General features: G+C 34.7%; 1 long non-coding RNA gene and 1 pseudogene across 1 annotated transcript; both read left to right on the top strand.

The window, feature by feature from the left end:
• Window positions 1-216: 216 nt before the first annotated feature.
• On the top strand, window positions 217-19604 carry LOC129871986 (uncharacterized). The gene is made up of 16 exons (XR_008762365.1): window positions 217-280; window positions 1168-1245; window positions 4964-5008; window positions 5107-5378; window positions 5468-5525; window positions 5782-5875; window positions 5951-6110; window positions 6258-6503; window positions 6583-6843; window positions 7052-7273; window positions 16979-17033; window positions 17116-17265; window positions 17407-17615; window positions 17706-18009; window positions 18773-19059; window positions 19506-19604. It is a non-coding gene; the product is annotated as an uncharacterized LOC129871986 (long non-coding RNA).
• LOC129871982 (nuclear pore complex protein NUP98A-like) lies at window positions 10199-10775 on the top strand (annotated as a pseudogene).
• Window positions 19605-21487: the final 1883 nt, after the last annotated feature.

Genomic DNA, 21487 nt, shown 5'->3' with positions numbered 1-21487 from the left:
GTAAGTAATAGAAAAACGTTTCAAAGATTCACTGCTATACTGTGGTGTTTGGTCATTCTTGTTGTTTCATCTTAAACCCAAAGGATTCAGCTATGGGTTTCAATTTTTTAGTTTTAGTTTTTTTCACTCAGAGATTTTGCATGTTTTTGTTTTTTTTTTCAAAAATAAAATTGTGTTTTTTTTCATGTTCCAGGAATTTGAAGGGATGAGGTCTATTGGAATGGTTTTCCCTTCATGCTTTGACAGGCAACAACTCTTCAGTTGCATCTGCATTATTAAGGTCGGGTTCATGATTAGCTTTGGTAGTTCTTCATTTGTCTTGTTCTGTTGTAATTTTCCATTCCAAGATGAATTTATTGCAACTTATGTGAGTATAGTGTTATAAATTATTGTTTTCTGAGCTAAGGCAAATTAATGAATAGAAATTGCATGTGTTTGTTCACTTGATAATCTTGAATAGCGCAGAAAATCTTTTGTTCGTGATCCAATTAGATGTTTTTTCTCGGGAATTACATATTGTGGCTATTATGCTTCTTATTTCCTACTTGAGATTTTGTATCATGTAGAATTTTAAGTTGAAGCTCTAAAGAACTAAAACATAAGATTAAGTTTCATCTTGAAAATTCACCTTTTCATCCGATAGGTTACTTGTCCGTGTCGTTTACTTTTTGGAAGTCCTAAGTTAAATTTTTAATGTCATTGCAGTTTCATTATTCTTATACTTTTACATATAAACAAAGTCTCTGAAATAGTTGGATCCATGTTTTTTTTGGGAAATGATAATCCGACATGAGATCTCAATCACAGAGGATTATCAAAAAGCTACATTTCATTTGGATGAGTCATTGATATTTTTTTTGGTTATGTTGACGGGGGTTGAGAGATTTCTCTACTAGATATTTTGTAAAAGGAAATGATCTGCGTAGATATATCGTTGAAGTTATATTTCGAAGAAGATACTAGTGATCCTCATGTAGCCAGATTCTTCTTATTTGATAAGTAGACAATGATATAAAAATGAAATCCCTAAATTTAAGTGTAGTATGTTAGAAAATTGCGTAAATTTAAATATCCCTGATAATTTATACACTTGTTTGTCTGAAAGATTAATTTTTAGAAAGTGGACTATATATTTATATTTCCTCATGAAGGTGGTGTTTTTTGCAGGTTTAAGAATTTCTTATTTCTTTTCGAGATATATTTTTGATAGATGGCCTTATTTCTTCTCGAGATATATTTTTGAAGGTATGCCAAATATCATTCTTTCCTTCTTTAATTGATCACTTTATTTGTGTTCTATTATCTTTTGCTCTTGTTATATATGCAATCAATTAGTCATGAGCAAACACATTATCTGCAACTATTGATGATTTATGTGTCAATTGATTTGATGCATTAACTTACTTAGCTTGATCCTCTTAAAACTATGAGTAAAAATAATTCAATGAACATGAAAAAAGAAACTATCTGTAAATGTCTATGACTTAAGCGTTAATTGTGTTGGTGCATTAATTTAAGCAGTTAGATCCTTTTTCGACCATCAAACTTTTTGGGGAAAAACGATGAGATGGTCATGGTACACCAGTTGAAGGATAAGCAAGAGAAATTTCTTCCTCTTTCTTGGGTCCAATATGATATTTTGGGATTTGACAGTAAGGCATCATGTCTCTAGACCATGCATGATATGGAGGCAATTGTCTTCTCAGATCCTCCTATTTGATTCTGTTTGGTTGAACCTAATGTCCAAGTTTTATTCACCATTCTATCTAAAATTAAAAAAATGTTGCCACATATTTTAAGGTTTCACAATAGCTGCAATAATTTGGAGATAGTGAATTTATTACGCTCTTGTTGTGGCAAAGCTCTCGAGCTATGTTTTCCGCTTTTGGTAGAGTGAGTTCTGCATTTCGACTTACATTATTCGGAAATTGAAGTAAAATCTTCATGACCGTCCTCTACATCTATAGTCACATGCCCACATCAACATCAACACCACTCAAAAATGTAGAACCCTCAAGAAGAAAACTTCTCATAGATGACAAATTATAATATAGCTAAATCAACTGAAACATATGATTGAATGCTGAGACTTGCTTCATTGTCAAGATTGGACAAAAAATGTGTAGCACTTGAGAATAATATTTGTTTCGCACTCTTTCTCCTTGATTTTGCAATTGCATATCTATTACTAATTTCTTTGTTGTAGTAATTTCTCGCGTTTCTTCAACTTTTTTTGGTTCCACGTCAACTACTAGTACTTTTGTTGCTTTATTAGTTTCATGTTCTTTATTTCAGTTTTTTCTCTAATTTGTGGGAGTTTTATTCCCGCATCTGTACAACATGTTGGATATTTATTCGCAAGTAACTCCTATTGGATTTCTTTATTTCATACCACTCTTTCAATTGTCTTCATCTTTTCAAGGTGTCACCATATTAGTTATGATTTTCTTGCACTTTTTTGCACAAATCTTCTTCAAGCTCAAATTGGGTATCCATCTTTCTTAAACCTCTTCGTCTCCTTTGTACTCAAACTGGGTATCCATTTTTACTATCAATTTGTATGCTAAAGTGGGTTGCTTAACAGTTGATGATAAAACCCTTCAATACTTTATACATATGTGTGTACATATATATACACGCAGTTGATGCATAGGCCTTTTCATGTTTTTCTTGTTTCATTTTCGTTTGTGGGTCTGCAACTGTAACAACCCCTAAAATGTTGTATGTCGGTATTTCAATTCTCGACAAAAATAATACAGCCTCTGTATTTTGGGCATAACTTTTCATAGGTTGGTCCAAATTAGGTGATTCAAATTTCTGGGTAATCACAACATCCTTACCTACAACTTTCATGAAGAACATAACTTCAAATTCGGAGTATAAGTAGGTCAAATAAATTAATCTTTGCAAGATATAGTGCTGTGACGAAATTGAGTGTTGATAGAAGAAAATTCATATCTCACTGTAGGTTGCTCCAAATTGGTTGATTCTTGAACGATATGAAACTAGACTTCCATATCTACAATTCTTATGAAGAAACCAAATCCTAATAAGGAATTTATCTTATTCAAACGTAGCTTCGAAAATGAGTATTCTGTTAAAAAGAACTCATCTTACCTACCATGGAAACATCTAGATGCATTTGACATCATGCATGACATAAATTGTCCTCCATTTAACATCATCCATGACATCAATATATTCCATTAAATTTTCAGATTTTTCTTTATAATTATTTTATTTATTGTTAGGTCCCTCTTTCCCACCTATAAATACCCACCTTATTTCCTCATTTTATTCATCAAGCTTTCCTAAGCATTTCTTCTCTCTATATACTTCTTCTCAAATATAGTTTTAGTTTTAGTAGTATAAAAATACTACTCCGGTTATTCTTATACTCCGGGTAGTACACAAAACGCTCCGGCGAGAAGAAAAGGCTAGGGGTCCAAGAGTGTTCAAATTCGGAGTAAACCTTCGGATTTAAGGTATGTAAGGCTTTCATAGCATTGGATTGAGTTCGTCCATGCGCCCAATATTTAAATTTATTATAATTGAGTTATAGTTGAGTTTTATTCAAATCTTGAATTCTAGATGAATTAATTCTTCTTCTATTGAGTTTGATATATTTATGCATTAATATTATTATTATTGTTATCTCTCATATTATTGGAATTATTGTTCATGGCTACTTTCCCATGAATTCTAATTGATTTGATGTTCATGAATATTTTTACATATGTTTTGAGTAAAGATGTTGGCTTTTTATTATTTTTATTGATAAAAAGAGAGTTATATGAATTAATACTATATATGTATTTTATTGAGTTTTGAAAGAGTAAAAGAGTTGAATTTGAATGAATTTGAGAAAATGATATTTTGAGCAAGATGTTTTGATGAGATGTAAATGATGTTTTTGGAAGTATAATGATTGATGAACATGAAATGAGATGAGTTTGATGATTTAAATTAAAGTCCAATGAGACTAGATGATGAGTTTAATATGAGCACATATTTTGGGAGTAGTATTGAGCACCGAGTTGGGTAAGAGTTTAATTGACTCAAACCCCAGAACTACGTAGCCAGCGTAGGATAGAGGCTATGCCTCTTAAGTCCCAAAAAGAGGACTTTGATGAATGGATCCAAGATGGTGATGTCCTTTACCCTGGCAAGGTATTGGATGGATGTGGCAACGACATCGCTTCGTTGTATCATCGCTAGCTCATAAGTGATGGTTGTCGGTTAGAGAAACTCCCAACTGAGTAAGCATTGCTTATTACTATTATTTTTATTATTATATTTTAAACTTGCATTACATATTCATGTTGAGATGATGTTGAGTTCTGAGCTGAGTTTTCTTGAGAGGAGTTTCTTGATATCTGTCCTTACCTTCCTGCCATTTTACATACTCGTACATTCCACGTACTGACGTCATTCGACCTGCATCGTTTTATGATGCAGATACAGGTGTTAGAGATCCTCAACAGGCGCATCGTTGAAGATCATTTCTTTTCAGCTATTTGGTGAGTCCTTCTTGTATTCGAAGGAACTCCTTATCCTTTTATTATTGTTGAGTGTGATGTTTCTTTTGAGGTAGCCATGGACATGTCATTGGCACCATCTAAGAGTATTAGAGGCTTCATAGACAGAGTCTGATGATGTAATCGGAGTAGTTCTCCTTAGAAACTACTTCTTCTAAGAATTATATATTTTTCCTTTGATTATGACAATCCCACATTAGTATTATTAAGTCTTCCGCTGATGAACAAATGAGTAATGAGACCAAATGGTTCTCTCGGAAGCCAGAGATGGTTTCTGAGTGCCGGCCACGCCTAGGGTACCCTCTCGGGGCGTGACAGCAACTCTGTGTAGAATGTAAACATGCTTGATTTTGAAGAATCAATTTATCTTGTCAGGAACCTTTTATGTAGTTGATTTTCATATTCTTCTCTGGGTTATTTAACAGGAATTGCACTAGAACAAAGATTCTAGTGCAATCGTGGAGGGGAAGGTAAATTTGCACTTGCATGAATAAATGTAACTTCTAAATTGCAATTAAATGTGCTCAATCAGTATGAAATGACTACATTCATCTACTTTTATGTCTAGCCACTTATGTTGTTCAAATTCCATGCCCACATTCATGTCGATATTCGATTCGGATGCAGATTTAGAGATCGGATTGTTCATCACATAAATTTAAGACTGAAAAGTAAGGATTCGAGTGCACGAGTGCTGGGATAGGACAAATAAATGTATATTATGACATAAATAGTATTCTCATGAAACCAAAATACAAATGGCGCATGTTCGACGTTTCTTTGTTGGAAATTGTTACTAAAACTCACTGGAGGCCAAATGAATATCGTAAGGTTTTGAAGGTGAAGTTCTTTTGAGATTCAGTTGATAGTATCCATTAGGTTAGGTATAAAACTACTAACTTGGTCTTTGTTCTTGCCATTGTTTACAGGACGGCAAATGTTTGTACCTTGAAATTGATGATTGTAGACAAGATGTTGGTACAATAGGTAATTCTGTATAACCTACCTGACACATGAGTTGACTGCTGTTTGCTAATAAGGAAATTTGTTGGGATTATTCTTTTTGCATTCATTGTTTGTGATGTATTTTACAACCAACCAGTTCGAAGGAAGAAAATGCATTCCAAGTACTTTTTGTTTTCTCACAATTCAAACAAATGAATAATATTGATTTACGTACTTTACTTCTAAATATGTACTCTGTCCTGTTTGATCTTTTGCTTTGCATATATAATCTTGGAAGCTCAAAGAGGGTCGTGCATTCTCTGAAAAGTGCCTCTGCTAAGAATCGCCCTTGTGCATCCCAGTGTCTCCTTCAAAATTGTTGGTATTTAAAGGTCCGTCTCAGTTACACCAGCTAACTTAGGGATATTTCCTGTCTGGTTTCTTAGATTTTATTCATTTGCATGCAGTGAGGATGACCTGCTTTGCACACGTGCTTCTCCTTCCCCATTGCAGCTGTTGTCCAGTGGGTTGGGGATTCATCTGAGTTCCCTTAATAAATCGAATGCAAGCGATGGTTCATTCAAGCTCCCAGGATACATCTCAGGTCCTGATGTTTACACAGTGAAGGTATACCGATCCAAATTGATGGATAAGAGACGTGATAAGTTGTCTTTTCTACACTTTGTTTCCCTAAAACCACTGTTTAATTTGCAGATCTTTCAATAATTTTGGATATTGTAAGTGTTTAATCTTTAGATCAAATTTGCAAACCAGGAGAAGAAAGTACAACACCTTTGCTCAAGAGCTTTGATTTTGTAAAGTCCGCATTTGGTATTAATCAGAGGAAGTAGAACAACATCATACATTGCATCTCCTTGTGAAAATAGCTGTGCACATTGAGCTGTACTCTTCTCCAAAAATGTTAAAAGTAATAACTGCAATACCTCAGTCTCAGTGGGATTTCTTATGGTGGTAGTGTTATTGCTTACTATTTCTGAAACCAGCTACTGATTTCTTATGGTGGGTAGTCTATAACTAGTGATTAGCAAAACAATTCAATCTGCTTTCCTAACTGCAGGACCACATGTCTTTAATGCAGCAACGAATGCTACATCTGGTCAAACAGAAAACGTATCTCCGGGCTTGTCCACTTTACCAGCATTTGGAAGGAAATATGACGTTAATAGTGTAGCCAATGAGCCTCTGTTGTTGTCCAAGGATGTCAATGTCTCAGACTCCTCCATTCTTGGATATCCAAGAGCTCTTGCATTTGGTGTTCCAAGCAACTCACACTTTGACACCCCAAGATTTGATTCCTATTCCTTTGGCCAACCAGCAGTATACATGTCAGGGAGCAAAGGTTTTCTTTATTGTCCATTTTCTCATGTATTGGAGCAGATGATATAAGATTATATATTGTTCAATGTGCATAACTATATGCTCTAAATTGATCTGAAATCCATGTTACTGTTTTGTTAAATATAATATTACTACCTAGTATTATTTGTTCTTATTTTATATTTTTGGATATCCTAAGTGTTTAATCTTAGATCAAATTTGCAAACCAGGAAACGAAAGTACAACACCTTTGCTCAAGAGCTCTGGTTTTTGAAAGTCTGCATTTGGTATTAATCAGAAAGGAAGTAGAACAACATCATACATTGCATCTCCAGAGATAGATAATATAAGACCCGGTGGTGCAAACATTCAATCCATTTGTGGAATGCAGACTTATCAAGATAAAAGCCATGACGTGTTGAGGTTTGAGGACTACCAGTTAGGTGATAAAGGTATCCTTAACTGTTCTCATATATTAACAAGATACTTTTTAATTTCTCCACTTTTGTGCATTCTTGATAACTGAATCTGGGCATGTTCCTCTCAGACTTTCTTTTTTGGTAATGTGTTTATGCTTCTTTGTGGGTGTCATACGTTGGTTCTAGTTAGTTGATATAGTTTATGTGGTTTTATTTATCCTTCTCCATATCCATGATATATACTTGAGAACACGAAGATCTGTTTCTATATATTGAGAACACTTTTTACTTTCAACAATTTCTCATGTTTATTATCGCGAAGAGTTCTTGGTATTACACTTTCTCCCTTTCCATTTGTTTGTTTGGTTTTGACTTGCTGCGGAGTTTAAGAATGTAAGGAATACTTTTGAATCTTGTGGTCTTGAACTAAAGATACGTAGAATATACCAAAATGTCCTTTAATCTTTTGGTCTTAATCATGCCATGTAAAAGTTGGAATTATAGAATTGTCAAAACAGGAAAGAAGCATTCTTTTTTAAATGGACTAAAAAGGAAAGTAAGACAAACAAATTAAACGGAAGAAGTTCATAGACTAACATAAATGACCAGGTGGACAGATAGATAGTGTGCACTCGTATTACTCTGGAATACTAGTAGTATTCTTATTAAACTGCCCTCTGAAAAAAACTATCCTGACTTCTAACAATAAAAGTTTTAAAGTTCGGTTCAATCTTTCGAAGTCCTAGTAACTTAATTATAAATTTGATGACCTATTGTCACGGTATTTATTCATCTTATGTGGATTCAGATTCCGCTTCTTCAAATATGTTATTGCTGCCTCTATATGTGCATATCTTCCTGTAATTAAGTTGATTAAACGAATTCGTTGGCTCTGTCCAAATACACAAATTAAGTTGATTAAACGAATTCTTTGGCTCTGTCCAAATACACTAAGAAGAAAGACCACTTAAGTTATTGCATGGGAATGATCTACAGACACTCTTTGAATATGTTATTCCCATGATTTCTCTGCCAATTGGATTAAGTACAGGTTTCTTTCTCGCCTGTGGTCCAGGTGAGGATTGAGATATGTAGATGTTACACTCAATACTGCTAATTTCATGAAAGGGGAGATCATATTTACTTTTCTAGAGCAGGAGGCGGCTTTGGAATTGGCTGAAAAGCTAAATCTGCTCCTTGTGAAAGTAGCTATGCATATTGAGCTGTAATCTTCTCCATAAATGTCAGTAATAACTGGAATATCTCAGTGGGATTTCTTGTGCCAGTTATTGATGCCTTGTAGTTGTCTGTAAGTAGTTATTAGCAAATCAATTCAATCTGATTTCCTAACTGCAGGAACATTAGCCTCTAATGCAGCAACGAATGCTACATCTGGTCAAACACAAAACATATCTCCGGGCTCATCCACTTTACAAACATTTGGAAAGAAATATGACGTTAACAGCGTGGCCGATGAACCTCTGATGTGGTCCAGGGATGCCAATGTCTCAGGCTCCTCCATATTTGGATCTCTAAAACCTACTTCATCTGGTGTTTCAAGCAACTCACACTTTGGCACCCCAAGATTTGATTCCTATTCCTTCGGCCAAGCAGCAGTATCCATGTCAGGAAGCAAAGGTTTACTTTACTGTCCATTTTCTCATGTATTGGAGCAGATGATATAAGATTATGAGCCCGTTTGAATGAGCTTAAAAAAAGTAACTTTTATGTATGAAGTGCTTTTAGAACTTTAAAGTGCTGAAAGTTATTTTTATAAATAAGCAGTTGAGTGTTTGGATAAAAGTGCTTAAATGAGGAAAATTATGTGAATTTTAGGGTAAAAAGAATAAAAATGGTAGTTTGGGAATTTAGTTAAAATATAAGGGATATAAAAGTAATTTCCATTGTAAAAGAAAATGACTTTAAGCACTTAGAAAAAAAAAAGGTTAGGAATCCTAACTTTTCATTTTTGACTGACTTTAAGAACTTTCTGGCTTAAAGTTAGCATTAGGCAAACACGTGAAAAGCTGAAAAGAGACTTTAAGTTGGTTTTGACCAACTTAAAGCCAATCCAAACGGGCTCTATATACCGGTCAATGTGCATTACTATATGCTCTACATTGATTTGAAATCCATGTTGATCTTTTGTCAAATATTAGTACTAAGTACTATTAATTCCTACTTTATATTTTTGGATATCCTAAGTGTTTAATCTTTATATCAAATTTGCTTTGCTCAAGAGCTCTGGTTTTGTAAACTCTGGATTTAGTATTATAATTTTATGTGAGACATGTTTAGTAGTTCGTGGGCATGCTTTGTTTGATGGACCAAAAGTTTAAGTCAAATAAGATAAACATAGATCATATGCAAAGATTGCAAGTACGGGTATCCTTTAAGTGAAAAAATACAGGACAAAGCCCATATTTTCCTCTAATCCAAGTAAACACTTGAAATTTAACAGGAGTATAATATTTGTTTATGTAGGTACCCTTTTTCATGGATAAAGAAAACACTTCTGGTGTACTAAGGACGGAATTTCCATTTGGGGTTGATTCATATGTGGACAGTAAGCTTTCTTTTTTAATGAGCGTTCCTTTCGTTGATTGGTTAAGCTGGATTCTAATAGATGCATAAGTCAATTATCATACTTACATGTAATGTTTTAGTGGATCACTTAATATATAGTACCACTTTATGTCTGCTCCATCAAGATCCCATTTCCTTAACCTCAAAGCCTGGAATCTCTAATAGTTCAAATTAAAACCAACTAACTTCCTGGATTGGTGATTCTTTACAATACTTTGGACACTAGAAAAATTATCATCTGTTATCTATTTGAGTATATCCAAGGATAAAATTGTTATTTTACAAATTCCAAGTATTATGATGAGCCAAACTAACCTAGTTTGTTATTTAATTGCGTAATAACTCCTCTTTTTGTTTAAAATATAGGGATGCATGACAGAGACTAAGCTGGTGGTAAGCTCAAGTTAGAGCCTGAAGAGATGCATCCTGTTAATTGGGAAGATGATAAGGATTTTGATGGCATAATGCCGAAGTTCCATCGTGTTAATTACTACACAGTTCTTCCTATGGAGGAGTTGATATCAAAGGAGAAGGAAGAAGCTGGTTTTTGTTGCCATGTGAAGGACTTTTGTGGTAGGAAGACATGGGTATGGAAGCATCAAGTTCTTGGGAGAAACAGATGTCCGGAAGCTTGATCTTGATTCTGCTGTCAATTTCAACTGTCGTGAGGTGATAGTCTATATGGATGAGAGCAAGAAACCTCCAGTTGGACTAGCCCTCAACAAGCCAACTGAGATAACTCTTCTTAATGTCAGATGCATCAACAAATAGACTGGAAAGGAGTACAGAGATGGACCAATGGTCAATAAGTACAGAGATATGCTTCTTAAGAAAACAGTAAAGCAGGATGCAGAATTTGTTTCTTATGATCCAGTGGAAGGGAAGTGGAAATTTAGGGTGTCACACTTCTAATTGTGAGTTCAAATTTTCTTGGTTGATTTTGTGGCATAACCAAGGGTGGCACACAGGCCAATCTCTCATATGGAAGAACATGATGAAGAACAAAGGTGACATAGAACCTCACATTAAGTGGACCTTATGTCTGGGAACTGTAGTTTCTGGTGGGATGATTGGCTGGGTATTGGCCCTCTAGCCAATCACTATGAATATATTCCAAGATTCAACAACTCTACTGTCTCCATGTTCTTGACAAATGGAAAATGGAATGAAGAGAAAATCAGGCAACAGGCCCCTCAACACATGATACACACAATTCTCAATACTAAAATCATGTACCAACAAAACACATTAGATCAAGCTCAATGGAAGCTGCAATCACATGGAAATTTCACTTGTAAATCAGCTTGGAAAAATGTGAGAAAGAAAAAAAACAAGACATTGACAGATAGGATGACATGGCATACTAACATCCCTTTCAAGGCTTCATTCTTGCTTTGGAGAGCATTGAGACACAAACTGCCAACCAATGATAAACTGATTTCTTTTGGGAGAGAAACTGTAGAGTGCTCATGCTGCTACAGGCCTGGTTTTGACAACATAGATCACATTTTTGTCTCTGAAAGCTTTGCTAAACACATCTGGACATATTTCTCCAACTGGGGGGGGGGGGGGGAATCATGCAGGACCACAACTCCATTAGAGGCATCTTGATGAGATGGTGGACCTACAAACCAAACAATGCTGTACATAAACTCATGTTGCAAGCCCTTCCTATATTTATTTGCTGGAATGTCTGGAAGAACAGGTGTGCAAGTAAATATGGAGGAAAGAAATCTAGTACTACTAGAGTGAAGTTCAACATAATCAAGGAAATATACATGCTTATTATTACAACTTTTCCATATATCCCATGGCCACCAGCTTGGAAGGATCTAATTATTTGGATAGAAAACTGTAAGCATGACATAAAAGTAATCCAGGTTAAATGGCTCAAACCCCCCCTAACATAGTTAAACTTAACACTGATGGGAGTGCCATAGGCAACCCAGGAAAAATAGGAGCAGGAGGCATTGTAAGAGATCATAAGGGTAATCTGATATATGTTTTTGCCTCTCCTTTGGGAGTTGGAACCAATAATCAAGCGGAAGTGCAAGCAACCAGTTTTGGCATTAATTAGTGCATTCAACATGGTTATAATAGAGTAATATTGGAAGTAGATTCTGAACTTGTGATCAAGTGGCTGAATCTGGACATCAAACCACCCTGGAACATTCAAAACTACGTTAATGAACTCCAACAACTGGTCCAACTGCTAGAATTCTTCCAATGCAAACATGTATTTTGGGAAGCAAATTTTCCAGCTGATACATTATCTAAGTATAGCCATACACTTGATAATACACAACACTTCTACAACCTTCAACAACTTCCACAAGAAACCAAGGGCTACATAAAGCTAGACAAGATAGGAATGGCAAGCTTCAGGAGAAGAAGATTAAAAAGGATCAAACAACCTCCTTGAACATTTTTTTTATCTCTAATGTTCCTAACTTGGGCTCGGGGACCAAGCCATCCAAAAGAGAAGTAGTTTTAAGTACCTTGGTTCTATCATGCAAGATAGCGGAGAGATCGACGAGGATGTCACACACCGTATTGGGGCAGGATGGATGAAATGGAGGCTTGCCTCCGGTGTGTTATGTGACAAGAAGGTGCCACCACAACTTAAGGGCAAGTTCTACAAAGTGGTCGTTAGACCAGCTATGTTATATGGGGCAGAGTGTTGGCCAGTTAAGGTCTCCCACGTGCAAAAGATGAAGGTTGCCGAGATGAGAATGTTGAGATGGATGTGTGGGCATACCAGGAGTGACAGGATTAGAAATGAGGCTATTCGAGAAAAGGTAGGAGTGGCCTCGGTGGAAGACAAGATGCGGGAAACGCGACTGAGATGGTTTGGACATGTGAAGAGGAGAGTCCCAGAGGCACCAGTGCGGAGATGTGAGAGGCTGGCCATGGATGGTTTCAGAAGAGGTAGGGGTAGGCCGAAGAAATATTGGGGAGAGGTGATCAGACAGGACATGGCGCATTTACGACTTACCGAGGACATGACCCTAGATAGGAGGGTGTGGAGGACACACATTAGGGTAGAAGGCTAGTTCATAGTGGTTTTATTCTCCCTTATTCGTAGGCGTATTAACGCACTATGATTTTTGGTACTCTGTTGTATGTTATTTATGGTATTTATGTTATTATCCAATAATAATATCTACTGTTTTTTGTGCTTTGATTATACTATTGTTTGGATCGTTTTCATTATCTACTTATTTACTCTAATATTCTTGTCTAACCTTGTTCTATACTTTTATTGAGCCGAGGGTCTTTCGGAAACAGCCGTCCTACATTGGTAGGAGTCAGGTCTGCGTACACTCTACCCTCCCAGACCCCACGATGTGGGATTTCACTGGGTTGTTGTTGTTGTTGTTGTTGTAATGTTCCTAACTTGGACAAAATCGGTATGACAAAATTGGGAAGAGAAAGATGTAGCTTCGTATACTTGATCTTCTTCATTTAGCTATGTATAAAATGTAGCTTATTTGAATAGGACTAGTGTAGGTATCTTTCTTGTATTCACATAGAAGGGGAGAGTCTCCCTCATTTATGGTTTTTCCTAGTCGCAATGTATCGAGAGGAGTCCTCTCATAGGTTTACTGCTTTTCTAGTATTTAGGAAGCACTTTCTAGTATCGGGGATAAGTTAGCCGACCTTAGTAGGTTTGCAGACTTATGAACCACCTTAATTCGGAGGTAAGGTTATGTCCCCCTCCTTGTATCTTTATATTTTATGTATGATAAGGCTTGGGGTGCTGCTCCACCCCTGACTGTGCACGAGAGGTGGGAGCCTCGTGTAGGGTCCCTTCCCGTAAAAAAAAATTAAAAAAATTTGTAAAGATGTTCTCCAACTGATGTATTTTTACAATTTGCTTACTTTGAGTCTGCCCCACTAGAGCTCTCTCTATGCACTTTGGTCCCCATTGATCCAAGTTGTTATGGCTGGATTTCTTTCAAAGTTTATTCATTAATTTGTGGTTCTCTTGCAAAATTTTCTGCTTTTATCTCTGGTTTGGGCTCTCGATTGTGGTAAGTTATATCTCCAATTGATATTTTCTTATTGCACTTGTTTGTGGGTAAATAGTTATAATGAATCCTCATATTAATGAATACATTTCTAAATGTCGTTGCATAGATTTATTTCTTTTGTGCTTATCGTCACATCCCAGATTTTGTACAGAAATGTCAGTAAATAATTCTGCTAAAAATCATATATTTCTCTTATGTTTATCTGATTTCTTAATTTATTTTTTCGTTGTTTTAAATTTTCTGGCTTTCTGCATTTTGGCTTGGTGAAGCTCCTTTTTCTTCTACATATTTATGTTGCCTATATTTATCGATTTATAGTTTTGTATTATCTAATTAACGTTAAATTATTTAATCTTTAATTAATTTACTTTTGATATTTGTGGTAGTGATCTTTCAATTTAGCTACGTAAATTTGTAAATGTTGTTCTATAGTTGGGGTATAATTTTTAAATAATCTAAATATAATATATTTTCTATATTAGAAGGAACAAAAAATAAATTAATTGTGTTTACTTATATATGAAAAGGACATAATTTGAAAAGGGTAGTAAATTAAATAAAAATTTATGAGAGGACAATAAACAGGAAATGGTAGCTTAAACAGTACTTGCATAGAGGTTGCATAATTTTGGGTAGGACAATAAACGGGAAATGGTAGTTTAAACAATACTTGCATAGAGATTATGCAATCGGCTCTCTTTATATACCACCATTTCAATACATTGCCATTTATTTACACGCCGGAAATTTTGATAAAAAACATATATTTCTCTTATGTTCATTTGATTTTTTAATTTGTTTTTTCGTTGTTTTAAATTTTCTGACTTTTCGCATTGTGGCTTGGTGAACTCCTTTTTCTTCTACATATATTTATTTCTATGTTGCCTACATTGAGTAATTTCCATCCACAATCACCCTTGTTTGAAAAATTGCTTAGGAATATCACTTTTTTTTTTTTAAAAAAAAATGTCATCCTAAAAAAATAATTTAATATGACATGTCATCCTATTAGGAGAAAGAAAGATGTTTTAATTGCATCAAGTATATTTTGAGGAAAATATGAATAATTGATTGATATTTTAGTCCTAAAAGAAACAATAGTGATATTCTCATACAATTTCCTAAACATGGACGACTATTCAGGAAAAATACTCAGCCTACATTTATCAATTTATAATTTTGTAATATTTAATTCATATTAAATTATTTAATTTATAATTAGTTCACTTATGATATTTCTGTTAGTGATTCTTCAATTTAGCTACGTACCTTTGTAGTTATTCTACAATTAAGGTATAATTTTAGTGTTTTTTAATTCTACAAAAAAAACGTATTTTTTAATCTGGGAAGCGATTAGCCACACGCATGCGATTTAAAGTGTGCGTGAAGATTATGCAACAATATTTGTTCAGTTTAAAAAATAAATAGATAAGTTATCCATTTATGTCTATTTTTTCCTTGCTATTAAATAATATTTAATATCTAATACATTTTTCAAAGCATTAAATTTAATATATTCAAAGAATAATATAGTAAAAATATTTTGAGCAAAAAGATAGTAGAAAATAAAATAACCCATTCTAAATAATTCTGATAAAAAAAATATATTTCTCTTATGTTCATCTAATTTCTTAATTTATTTTGAATTTTCTGCATTGTGGTCCTTTTTCTGTATTTCTATGTTGCCTACATTTATCTATTTATAGTTTTGTAATATCTAATTAATGTTAAATTATTTAGTCTTTAATTAATTTACTTTTGATTTTTCGATTAGTAATTCTTCAATTTAGCTACGTACATTTGTAAATATTATTCTATAATTAAGGTATAATTTTTAAATATAATATATTTTCTGTATTAAATAAAATGAAAAAATAAATTAAAAGACATAATTCTGAAAAGCAATTAGCTTAAACGGTAAGCTACAAGTCCGGCCCTATTTATATACCAACATTCCAATACAATGCCATTTATTGCCGCTCTTCTTCTTCGCTTTCTCTGTCTCAAAACATGTCGATATTTTCCTGCTCCAAGTAAGTAAATATTCATTAATATTGTCCTGTGTTTCTGGGTTTTTATTCATTAATGTTGTCCTGTGTTTCTGGGTTTTCTCAATGTAAGTATATGGTGGTCTGGAATCTTGCATGTGGTGTCTCTATATCCATGATTCTTGACAATTGTAAATAACTGAATCTGGGCATGTTCCTCTCTTCTCTGGAATCTTGCATGTTGGTTCTAGCATATCCATGATTCTTGACAACAAGAATTTTTTCGACAAACACACTGTTTAATTTCTCAACTTTCTTGCATTGTTGCATATTCTTGATTACTGAATCTGGGTATGTTCCTCTCTTCTTCTTCCTCTTCTTCTTTTCTTGGTCCCGTGTTTATGCTTTCTTTGTGGGTCTTGCATAATGGTTCTAGTTAGTTGATATATTGTTTATGTGGCTTAATTTCTCCTCCTAATCTGTTTCTATATATTGCCAACACTTTTTACTTTCACTAATTTCCCATGTTTTAGTATCGCCAAGAAGTACCTTCTTGTGTGGTTTTCCTGTTTAAAGATATCTGACGTTCACCAGGTGTTTGAGAAAATGTCTTAGCTAGAAAAATCATAATCTATTAGGTAAAGTTTGAAATTTAAGAACCATTTTAGAAACAACTAAATTCATTGTACTATGATGGTACAATGAATTATGACTGAAGGGAACGGTTTGAAGGGAAATACAAGACTCAATGAAGCCTCCTCATAATCAGGAGGGCAAATTCTGGCTGAAAACAATTCAGGACAACAGGATGCGGACAAGACCAAAGAAACGGAGACAGTTACCTGTTACAAGCTCTTCTCCTTTGTTGATTCCACTGATATAGTTTTGATGATAATTGAAACTATTGCAACTATCGGCAATGGATTGTCCCTGCCCATTATGACAATTCTTTTTGGAGGATGGACCGACTCCTTAGGAAAAAATCAAAATAACAAAGATGTGCTTGGGGTAGTCTCCAGGGTTATGCTTTGAACATTTTTTAAATATTCTAAGTCCTTATTTTATCTATTGTTGATTGAGTTACCCTCCTGAAAATGAGATCTTCTAATTATCTGTGTAATTTCATATAGGTTTCATTTGAATTTGTCTACTTAGCTTTGGGATGTGGGGCAGCTGCATTTCTTTGTAAGTTCTCATTCCGCCTTTACTAAGCATAGGCAATTTTGAATTATTATTGAAGTTGAATTAATATGAGTGTGTTGTTCAGAGGTCCCTTGTTTGGTGAAAGACAGCCTTCTCGAATAATACTATTTTGCAGCAAGATTTAGCTTTCTGTGACAAGGAAACCAATATGGGAGAGGTGGTGGGGCGGATGTCTGGTGACACTGTTCTTGTACAAGACGCAATGGGGGAGTAGGTACTCATGCTGAAAAAGCAACTCTACTAAGCCCTTCTTTGTGAAACCACTACATAGTAAATTGCTTTCTACATAAAAGATCCTTTGTGAGGATATGATTGCTCTTTCTATACTTGATATTATTTCCTTTAACTGCGGCAGGTAGGGAAATTTGTACCGCTGATATTAACATGCCTTGCGGGCTTTGTCATTGCATTTACCAAAGGCTGGCTTCTCACAGTTGTTATGTTATCCATCATTCCTCTACTTGTCATCTTTGGTGGAGTGATGTCCCTCATCCTATCTAGGATGGTGCCCCGTGGACAAGATGCTTATGCCAAGGCAGCAAGACAATAGGCTCCTTTAAAATGGTATGTCATAAGTTTAAATTATTGTGATGCCCATGCTCTGATGAAATTTATATTGGGAGTAAAACAATCTTTGTTTCACTTTCTTTTCAGAAAATAACCACCAGTAGATGAGATTGATCTTGTTTCCTCGTCAGGCTGCATCTTTTACAGGGGAGAAGCAAGTTGTGGCCAGCTATTACGAGTCCCTAATTAAAGATTACCATTCAGGGTCAAATGAAGGGCTGTTAAGTGGATTAGGTCTTGGGTCACATTTTGCTATTATGTACTCCAGCTATGCTTTGGCTATCTGGTACGGTGCAAGGTTCATCTTGGAAAAAGATATATTGGTGGTCAAGTTCTCTATGTTTCTGACACGAAGCTTCTCCAATAAGTAGCAAGCAATTTACTTTTTAAGGTACACTAATTTAACCATGCATAAGTTTGAGAGTGATTATACTGGATGCACTTGGTGTTTTTATAATAAACTAATAATAGTATAAGTGTACTAATTCGACGGGGCTTCTCAAGGCTTCCAGTACCTGTACTTAACATGTGCAATGGGGATACTGTACTTAAAAAGGGAAGAGATGAACCAGGGTAATACTTATAATTCCTTCTATTTCTCCTTTTGGTCCATCATCCCTTCCCTCTAAGGACGTTAAAATAGGCGGAGCGGGAGAGTTAGTGAGAATTGAGGAGCATAAAATGATTTTTTTTGATTAATCCCAATCCCCTTTTTTAATTCTTCTTTTCAATGTTGTAGTTTACAGATTCCTCCTTTTAGTAGTTTATTCTTGAAATGTATTTAGCTTGAAACCAAAAGTTTTTATGATACGTAATTTTTTGTTGGGGGAGTTTTCTGCAAAAAAGGTGTGATGCTGGTGGATAATTGGCGATGCATGAGAGGGATGTAAGTTCCAAATTCTATTTTTATGAACTACATTGATTTCAAAGACAGCCCGGTGAACATTTCAAGTGCATGTGTTCTTTTATCTTCAACTTGCTTCCATTCAATTGTTATTAGTGTAAGTCCACAGAATATTATAGTCTCTTAAGTTCCGTAAAGCAGTTGCCAGTTTTTCAGCTTTTTCTCTTTGGAAACAAGCCCTTTTCTTTTCCAATTTTTTCCCCAGACTACTTGTTTGGATGAATAGGAAAGTTCTCGATCTATCTTTCAGGTTGAAGCCAAAGGAACTTTCTGTTTAGACGGCTTTTGCTGCAGGATGTAGAACTCCCAAAAAGTGGAAAAGCGTAGGAGGAATGGGGGCTGTTAGGCTTGTTTTCAATTTGAAGCTGAAGTGCCAGAAAGCAATACTACAAGAAAGGCTCTATGCCTATTCCTAACTTCTGATGTAACTGCTTAAAAGTTGAAACTGAAGAAAGTTGAAGAGCTGTGAAACCCCTATTCTTCACGGTTCAGATCGTTTACTTATGTACTGGAACATTTGGAGAAGAGAGTGTGAAGGTGACATGCAAGAAGGAAGAAAAAGAATAAAACTGGAAATAAACCTCTGTTCTCTTTCGGTTTGATAGTGAGATTTCATTTAGTTTGTACCATAGTACTATGTTTTTTTTTAAAAAAATGAGAACACACAAAGGTTTCATTAGCACTCCCTAAATCAGCACCACTTTTTTAAGGGTCACCAATTAGTTTGCTCTATGCTATCTTTGTTTATCTCGTTAAATATATACTGACGTGAAAGGAAGTATTATGTTGTGCTTGATTGGTGGAACATCACAACTGATATCTTCTTTTCAGTTGAGAAAAACTTGGTCCATATAGTTGTGCTTCTTATGCAACCAATGTTCTAAATGAAACTTACAAGATGACTGATTTATTGCTCCAACATAGTGCTTTTATTTTACTCTTTTAAAATTTTCATTCTTTTAAAGTGCATTTCCGTTCTCCAGGTTGTGTGTACTGAAGGACCATAGAAAATTAGAGAACTGGGTGCTATGGGTGCTTATGGGGAGGATGGCAATATGCATCTAGCCAGGGAATGGGGCCGCTCCCATCGCCAAATTGTCTTTGCTGCTGATATGATAGGCAGAGAGAAAGAAAGGGCCCTATTAGAGGCAGTTGTTAAGAATCCTAATCGATATGTATTTGAACATCATTTTGCTGTAGATTTGTTGACCACTCAGGTAAGTTTATTCCTTTATAGCAACTGTTTGCATTGGTTATTATGGTGAAAACTTTTCTGTTCTAGCATCAATTTGGTCCAAAATGAAGGGTTGTTGCTTTAATCTAATTAAACTTGGCATTATTCTTTTGCTTATGTGTCATAGTTGACTCAAATGACATGCATTCAAACAATTGCTATGTTGGTGATCTATGCTTCTTTTGCCATTAACTTTTATCATTTTTTGGGTTTAAAGATATTCATGTATTATGATGTATGAATTTGTGTAGGTGCATTGATCATGATTATGAAGATTTACCAATGACATTTAATAAAGTTGCAACTTGACTACATTTGATCTGTATGTTGTGAATAGTGTGCAGAGATTTGCATATGCCACTGTTTGTGATACTTGACTTCATATAGTTACCTGAAAAATATTAGATCTTATACCTGTGGAAGTGCTCCCTCCCTGGAGCTCTATAATTGGCGCTATTACTTTTAATTAGTATGTCTTAAAAATAAGTTCTCAACAAAATGGGGATTCAATGAGTAGTTAAACTTGTGCTTGTCTTACATTTTTTTATTTTCCTATTGGTTTATCTTTTTCTTTTAAAAGATTAACGGGCCTTTTCTGATGAAAAATGTTGTCAATAACTTTAAACCTGAAAAATTCATTCCAACAGATATACTTAGCACATGGTAAGTAACAGAAAAACTTTTCAAAGATTCACTGCTATACTGTGGTGTTTGGTCATTCTTGTTGTTTCATCTTAAACCCAAAGGATTCAGCTATGGGTTTCAATTTTTTAGTTTTAGTTTTTTTCACTCAGAGATTTTGCATGTTTTTGTTTTTTTTTTCAAAAATAAAATTGTGTTTTTTTTCATGTTCCAGGAATTTGCAGGGATGAGGTCTATTGGAATGGTTTTCCCTTCATGCTTTTACAGGCAACAACTCTTCAGTTGCATCTGCATTATCAAGGTCGGGTTCATGATTAGCTTTGGTAGTTCTTCATTTGTCTTGTTCTGTTGTAATTTTCCATTCCAAGATGAATTTATTGCAACTTATGTGAGTATAGTGTTATAAATTATTGTTTTCTGAGCTAAGGCAAATGAATGAATAGAAATTGCATGTGTTTGTTCACTTGATAATCTTGAATAGCGCAGAAAATCTTTTGTTCGTGATCCAATTAGATGTTTTTTCTCGGGAATTACATATTGTGGCTATTATGCTTCTTATCTCCTACTTGACGTTTTGTATCATGTAGAATTTTAAGTTGAAGCTCTAAAGAACTAAAACATAAGATTGAGTTTCATCTTGAAAATTCACCGTTTCATCCGTTAGGTTACTTGTCCGTGTCGTTTACTTTTTGGAAGTCCTAAGTTAAACTTTTAATGTCATTGCAGTTTCATTATTCTTATATTTTACATATAAACAAAGTCTCTGAAATAGTTGGATCCATGTTTTTTTTTGGGAAATGATAATCCGACATGAGATCTCAATCACAGGGGATTATCAAAAAGCTACATTTCATTTGGATGAGTCATTGATATTTTTTTTGGTTATCTTGACGGGGGTTGAGAGATTTCTCTACTAGAAATTTTGTAAAAGGAAATGATCTGCGTAGATATATCGTTGAAGTTATATTTCGAAGAAGATACTAGTGATCCTCATGTAGCCAGATTCTTCTTATTTGATAAGTAGACAATGATATAAAAATGAAATCCCTAAATTTAAGTGTAGTATGTTAGAAAATTGCGTAAATTTAA

Source organism: Solanum dulcamara, chromosome 11 (assembly GCF_947179165.1).
Source record: "Solanum dulcamara chromosome 11, daSolDulc1.2, whole genome shotgun sequence".
NCBI lineage: Eukaryota > Viridiplantae > Streptophyta > Magnoliopsida > Solanales > Solanaceae > Solanum > Solanum dulcamara.
The sequence above is the reverse complement of the archived record's forward strand: the minus strand, read 5'-3'. Positions and strand labels throughout refer to the sequence as shown.